Here is a 7,961-nt window from a genome sequence, read left to right as displayed (position 1 = left end):
ACCGCTGAGGAAGACAATGACTGTAAGTACCACAGCCTAGCACACATGGGAGTAAAGTGCACAATTACACACCCACCCACCCACACCGCAAAGCACACCCAACTCCTCCCACCACCCCAAGCCATATAAACACTAACAAAATGTACTTACCAGACACAATCCAACAAATACCTGCACCAATGCACACACCTGTGCACACCACACCCCCACAGTGAAACTCTGCACAACGGGTCAGGATTGCACCAACAGGTCTGCTTGGCACTAAAATTTATTTTAAACAAATAATTATAAATGTCCAAATAAGGCCATAGGCCAGTCCATATTCAAGACCCGGAAGGGCAAACATAGCCCACATTGAAAAAAAATCTCCACTGAGAAGGGCTTCAATGGGGTAGCCAGGCACCTCAGGGATCAGGGGAAAGGGTGGTGGGGGTGGGGACTCAGGTTTGGAAGGGGGGGTCTGGGGCGTAGGTTCTGGAGGTGGAGAGGGTTTGGGCTTGCCCTTGAAAGGAGGAGGAGTGGGCATGGACCGGGGTGTGGCAGAGGGACCAGGGGCAACACGGACCTTCTTCCTCCCTGGGGGAGGGGCTCGGAAAAGGGTAGGGCGGACTGAGGAGGACTTTGAAGAGGAAGGAGTGGGCTTGTGGAGGCCAAGGGGATGTTTAGGGACAAGACGGGGTGGGCCAGTCGGGTCAAATAGGTCAACACAGGAGAGGGAAAGCTTTCAAGTTGCAGTTCAAGGGGATTTGGAGACAGGTTTGGGAGTGGAGGTTAAGGGAGTGGTGGTACGAGGTGTAGGTGTGCTGGACTTGGAAGCAGGTGCCTGTTTAGCATGCTCATGTTTGGTGGATGTGTGTGGAGTGGATGAGTGTGAGAGTTTCTGTGTCCTGGGAGGAGGGGGGTGGACACAGTGGGTTAGGTGGATGTTGTTGTGTCTGCTTTGTATGTTGGGTGTGTGCCTCCATGTGGTTGGATGTGTGGTGCTTGTGTATCTCTGTGTGCTTCTTGTGTGTTGATTTGGGTTCATGGCTGTCTGTATGTGTGCTTGGGATGGGTGAAGGGGGTGGGGTGCTGGAAGGGGTAGAGGTGGTGGGCGGAGTACGGAATGACCAGGGACACTGGCTGCCGTCAAGGAGGAGGCCAGAGCCTGAAAAGATCTCTGTAGGCCAGACATGGCACTGTGAATGCCTTCCAGGAACGCATTGCATTGCTGCATCTCAGATGCCAGCCCATGGATGGCATTCACAATGGCTGTCTGACCTACAGAGATGTTTCTCAGGAGGTCAATAACCTCCTCAGTGAGGGCAGCAGGGCTGACTGGGGCAGGAGAAGAGGTGCCTGGGGCCAAGGAGACACCAACCCTCATGGGTGAGCTGGCATGGGCAATTCAGTGGGGAGCTACTGGGAGAGCCCTTCATCATCCCACATGGAGACTCGGGCCTCTGTACATGTGGGCAGACAGTCCGTGGCCTGGAGACACTTGTGTGGGGGCGTAGGGTGACTGTCCAGGACTGTGGGATGTCCCATGGATTTCTCTGTGTCCAGACATTCCTCTGCACTCTCCTGAGTGGGGCCTTCGTCTTCAGGTGGAGGACTGGCACACCATGACATCTCTGTCCGGGTGGCATGGGTGGTGGTGCCTGTGTGTGAGACAATAGAGATGTGGGTGTCCTGCACTTTCTTGACCCTTGCAGCACTGCTCACCAGTAATTGGTGGTTACATTCCCATGTACTATCATGCAGGGTCCCTTTGTGTTCTTTTTGATGCAGTTAGTGAGGGGGTGGTGGTGCATTCAGGGTGTTGTAGTGCTCCTGACATTACATGCATGGGTCGGTGACTGTGCACAGGGGCCTGGATGGTGATTTATATGGGGGGTTGTGGGCATGCAGGAAATATGAATAGGAGTGTCTGGGTGTTGTGGGCTGGGTAAGGGATGGGGCCATGGTGGTAGTGAGAGGGATGAGGTGATACATGCATTGCAGGTGTGGTGACTGTTAGCGGATTGAAGTTGACTTACCCGAGTCCAGTCCTCCAGGGAGTCTAGTGAGGCCCTCTGGGTGCAGGATAGACATGACCCTCTCCTCCCAGTCGGGGGGAGGAGGTGGGGGACCACCGCCAGTCTTCTGTACCACAATGTTGTGTCATGATGTCATGGAACGCACCTTCCCCCGCAGGTCGTTGCATCTCTTCCTGATGTCATCCCTTGTGCATGGATGGTTTCCCACAGCATTGACCTTGTTGACTATCCTCTGCCACAGCTCCATCTTCTTGGCCAAGGGAGTCTGCTGCACCTGTACCCCAAATAGCTGGGGCTTGACCATGAGTATTTCTTCCACCATGGTCCTTAGCTCCCTGACAGTGAAGCGGAAGTGCTTAGGGGGGCCATGGTGTGTGTTGTGGGTGGTGTGTTGTTGTGAGTTGGTGACGGTGCTGTTGTGTGGTTGGGTGTGTGGTTTGTGATGGTGGGTGTGCAGTGTTTGAGTTTTAGTGGTGGTTTTGTCTGTGTGACTTGTGTGATGGTTAGTTCAGTGTATGCATGTGGAGGTGTCAATATCTATTGTGCTATTGGCGTTGCAAAGGATTGTGGGGTGTGTATGTGTGTGTTTTATAGAGGTGTGGATGTGTGTTAGGTGTATGCTTTTCCAATTTGTCAATGTGTGTATTTGTTGTTGGCGGTTCCCAATGCTGACCTCGGTGGTCGGTACCACCAATGCTCGTTAGACATTCACTGACCGACGCGCTGATTTGTTTATCATTATTTGGTGGGTGGGGTTTGTATGTGTGGCGGTGGCAGGGTGATGTGTACTGCATTTCCACCGTCGTTGGCTCTGGCTGTGGGTGGAGGTTGTAACTTTTTTGGCGGTCTGTCTTTTTGGCATCATTATACGGCGATGTGCAATCCACCGCCACTGGCGGTCTTTTGTTGGCCATTAGCACGACGATCAGCGGTGTTTGCTGCCAAGTTCATAATGAGGGCCATAGTATTGACTAAAATATGCAATTAGTGAGACCCGTGTTATATACAGGGTGAACTGTGCCAGTTTGCACTATGGCTCACGTTTTAAAAGTTGTACTTGGCACAGACTGGGATAGCGCGCCCTTTTATCATGAATGCACTGCCTCCAGGACAGCCTCAAATTTGCATCTGCCCTTAGGGCAGCGCATTCAGTGAAAGACGGAGCAGCTGTTTATAAGCAGCTCTGTGTCCATAGCGTAGGCCGCCTGCAATTTTACACAGGGCACAGATCACCCAGCAGGCAAACACAGTGACTGAACCCACCTGTGGGGGAATGTCTGGGATCCATGGTACCCACTTTCACCCTTCAGAGGCCTGCCTTCAGGAGGCCCACTGACTTTGCTCCACCTTTCTGTGGCACACTCTGTGTGCCTCCTCAGGGCCTGTTTGCCTCTGCACCCTGGTCCTTAATAGGGCAAGGGCACAGAGACAAAATAATGTCTTCATTTGTATGGGGACACGTCCCAATGCAAATGAGGGAACGCCCCTCTCAAGTTGGCTCTGGCCTTCCAGCACTATCAGTATTAGAGAAGGGACTGCACAAGCATCTGCAGCTCCTTCTAAAATACCATAGTGCCGTGGGGGCACACCCACCCAGCTCGCCCTTGGGCACTATGCATAATATGGACCCTTAAAAGATTTTTTCTGAAATAATGAAATGCTCTATATATACCCATTAATGCAATTTTAGGTAAGCATGCTCACTTTGGGAACTTTAGCACTCCGACCGTAATCTTGTCAACTCTAAAGCCCACTGTTGGACAAACAGATGACAGACTAACAGGCCTATCAAAAGCTATTGTGGGGCTGGATCACAAACGTCATGTGGGAAGCACTTTTGTTTTCTCATAAAATAAGCATATCTTTCAAAATAAAAACAATGGCCCTCATTGTGACCCTGGCGGTCACCAAACCGCCAGGGTCACAGTCGCGGTCGGGCCACCGCCAAAGCGGCGGTCCGACTGTGACATTACAACCATGGTGGAGCCGCCATGGTCAGACAGCCTGCCGATCTCAGCGGTTGTAATCCTCATCGCTGCCTTGGGGAGTAACGGCCATGCAAAGGCTGGCGGAAAGGGGGTTTTCGGGGGCCCCATGAGGGCCCCTGCACTTGGCATGTGCAGGGCCCCCCATGAACAGCCCCATTGCGCTTTCCACTGCCCGAATTATGGGCAGCGGAAAGCGTGAAGGGTGCTGCTGCACCCACTGCACCGCCACATTGGTGCCGACTTGAATACAAGCCGGCGTCAGTGTTAAGGTCCTGTTCTCCACAGGGCCGGCAGGCGGAAATGCTGCTTCTGCCCGCCGGCCCTGCGGTGAACTCCTAATAGGGCCGGTGGTGTTCAGGCCGCACAGGCTGCCTGATGGCGGTACTCCGCCCGCCAAACTCGTAATGGGGGCCAATGTCCTGAAACACTTGAGGATGATGCTGCGGTATATGACCCACTTAGTAGCAATTGACTTTACTTGTCTAAACAGAAATATATCGCAAAACAGGCAAGGCCTGCTTTTGCAATATATAGATACATTTAACAGTGGCTGCATGGGGGCCCTGAAAAAAGTGGGAATTATGGAAAACAGCCTGACTGCTTCTCCCTTTGATGGCCAGCGGGATTAGTCTAGCAGAATATCAAATGCAGCAATAGAAAGGCTATATTCATAGGGGCATATTTACAAGCCCCATGGGGCTGGGCAACACAGCAAGGGACACATTCCTGCATAAAATCAAGCCAGGGAGGCATCTTCCTCTTTCTATGTGTGCTGCAGAATGCAGCACACATGGAAAGAGGAAACAATGGAGAGAAATAGAGCTATTTCTCCTCATTGCGCCTGTTCTGGGGGGCCCAGGTTTAAGGATTCTTGTAAATTTGGAATGTGTCAAAACTTATGGGTGGTGCGTGGGAGCACCTACCGCAATGCCAATGGTACGCCTCCCTGGCGCAGTGTAAGGCAACGCAGTGACTTGTGCTGTGTTGTCTTACACCTTATCTACAGTGCCATGAAAAGCTATGCAGTGGCTTTGTGTGGCCTTGTAGATATGGGTCTTCACTATGCGTCGGTGGTGTGTCACAAAAAGTGACACACCGATGGCGCTTGAGGCTTGTAAATAAGCCCCATAGTGTTTTGGGACTATGGGAGGGGGGAGAGTGGGCCGGTTTGCAGCTACAGGCAGACAGGAATGGATTATGGTTGTTGCTTAAACAGGAAAGACCATGCATTAGAAGTACGTGTCAAGATCCTATCAGATATGTAGGGAAAGAGTAATGCGGCCAGAATTAGAAGTGAAGTGACTGAATCAAGATCTTAGAATCTATCTTATGGTACGTTACTGAGGAGAAACATCTTCTAATGTGGAGTTTGGCATGATCTGAAAACAATTTTCAAGGTGGTAATGTGTGACAAGAATATTTGGAGAAGTGCAGAAGCGAGGTGGTTTAAAATGGTATAGAGAAATTAAGGGGGTTCAAGATAAGATAAAGAGAGGTGAAGATGAGATACATGTGAAAGATGTGGAGTTCAGATACATGGAGGTGATATGGAAACAGAGTACTGACGTGCAGACAGAATAGCGTGTAGTGATGGTTGAGGTAGAGAGAGGGGATAAAGTTGGAGAGATGTTTATGTAATCAAACAGAGTGGTAGAGAGAGAAGTGGGCATGTGAAATTTCGGCTGCATCACATAACAAACAAGTGTAATATCTACAACACAGGAAAGCAATTAGGCACTTTTATCTGGAAATTAAATCAGCCCAGCCCACCTATTATATGTCAAGAATAAAACAGGCTTCAAACTCCCCTAAGGAAATCTTTCAAGTACTCAAAGAGTTGTCACAACCTAACACTCAGAACAAGTTCCTGGAGGCCTCTCAAGAACACAGTAACAATTTAGCACTTTTTTCCAACAAAAGACAACGAACATATATTCGGCTTTACCTGGAATTTTAAACCCACTGTTAGACCTGACAGCCTTAGGGTGGTCACCCCTAACTTTTTGCTGCCTTCCTTCACTTTTGAGACTGTTTTTGCTGGTTTTTAGACTCTGCGCACTCTGTGCTAACCAGTGCTAGAGTGCATATGCTCTCTCCCTTTAAACATGGTAACATTGGATCATACCCAATTGGGCTATTTAATTTACTTATAAGTCCCTAGGAGAGTGCACTATTTGTGCCCGGGGCCTGTAGATTAAATGCTACTAGTGGGCCTGCAGCACTGATTGCGCCACCCACATCAGTAGCCCCTCCACCTTGTCTCATGCCTGCCATTGCAAGGCCTGTGTGTGCAGTTTCATTGCCAATTCGACTTGGCATTTAAAAGTACTTGCCAAGCCTAAAACGCCCCTTTTTCGACATATAAGACACCCCTAAGGTATCCCCTAGGTAACCCATAGGGCAGGGTGCTGTGTAAGCAAAAGGCAGGACTTGTACCTATGTAGTTTACATGTCCTGGTAGTGTAAAACTCCTGAATTCATTTTTATACTGCTGTGAGACCTGCTCCCTTCATTGGCTAACATTGGGGCTGCCCTCATACATTGTTTGAGTGGTAGCTGCTGATCTGAAAGGAGTAGGAAGGTCATATTTAGTTTGGGCAGAATGGTGATATAAAATCCTGCTGACTGGTTAAGTTAGATTTAATATTACTATTTTAGAAATGCCACTTTTAGAAAGTGAGCATATCTCTGCACATAAATCTTTCTGTGCCTTACAATCCACGTCTGGCTGGGTTTAGATGACAGTTCCTTGTGCATTCACTCAGACACTCCCCAAACACAGGATACTCAGCCTCATATGCATACATCTGCATTTTGAATGGGTCTTCCCGGGCTGGGAGGGTGGAGGGCCTGCCCTCACGCAAAGGACTGCCACACCCCTTACTGGAACTCTGGCAGACAGGATTGAACTGAAAGGGGACCTGGTGCACTTCTAAGCCACTCTTTGAAGTCTCCCCCACTTCAAAGGCACATTTGGGTATATAAACATGGCCTCTGCCCCTACCAACTCAGACACTTCCTGGAGAAGAGAACCTGAACCAGAACCTGCATCCTGCCAAGAAGACCAACCTGGCTGCTCAAAGGACTCACCTGTCTGCTTTCTGTGAAGGACTGCTGCCTTGCAGTTGCCCTGCTGCCTTGCTGCTCTCTGGCTGTGGTGAAGAAGGGCTCTCAAAGGGCTTGGATAGAGCTTGTCCCATGTTCCCTGAAGTCTCAGGACCAAAAAGACTTAATCTCTGCAAGAAGGACTCCTTGTGCGGCGAAAAATCAAAGCACAGCATGCCAGAAACAACACACAGCCTGCACCGCAGTGAAAATTTCACAGCTCGCCGAACCGGAACGACGCAGCCCGACTTCGCAACAAGAAGATCGACGCAGCGCCAGCATAGTGTCCGGAAATTTAATGCACGGCCTCACCAGATCGGCGCACAGCCGAGCTTGAATGACGCAGCCCGACTTCCAGAGAGGAATCGACGCAGCGCCTGCCGTGTGGTAGCAAATTTGTTGCAATGCCTACCGGATCGACGCAGCTCCTGTGACTTCGTCCTAGCAGCGCCAGTAATCCAAGCATCGTCCCCGGGGCATCTGAAAACCCCGCAACCCGAAGAGGATCCATGACCGAGCACCGGAAATCGACGCACAGCCGTCCCTGCGTGAAAACTAAACAACGCATCGCCGTGTGCAGCCCGAGAAATCGACACACACCCCTTTGTTTCCACGCATCTCCTCCTCTGCGGTCCTTTGCGGAGATTTTTCACGCAAACCAGTTACTTTGTGCTTGAAAGAGACTTTGTTTTCTTTAAAAAGACTTAAGACACTTTATATCACTTTTCAGTGATATCTCAACATATACTTATTGCAATTAAATCGTTTTGACCTACATTTATCCAGATAAATATTATATATTTTTCTAAACATTGTGTGGTGCATTTTTGTGGTGCTATATTGTGTTATT

Source organism: Pleurodeles waltl, chromosome 6, assembly GCF_031143425.1.
Source record: "Pleurodeles waltl isolate 20211129_DDA chromosome 6, aPleWal1.hap1.20221129, whole genome shotgun sequence".
Lineage (NCBI taxonomy): Eukaryota > Metazoa > Chordata > Amphibia > Caudata > Salamandridae > Pleurodeles > Pleurodeles waltl.
Note: the sequence above shows the minus strand (reverse complement) of the source record.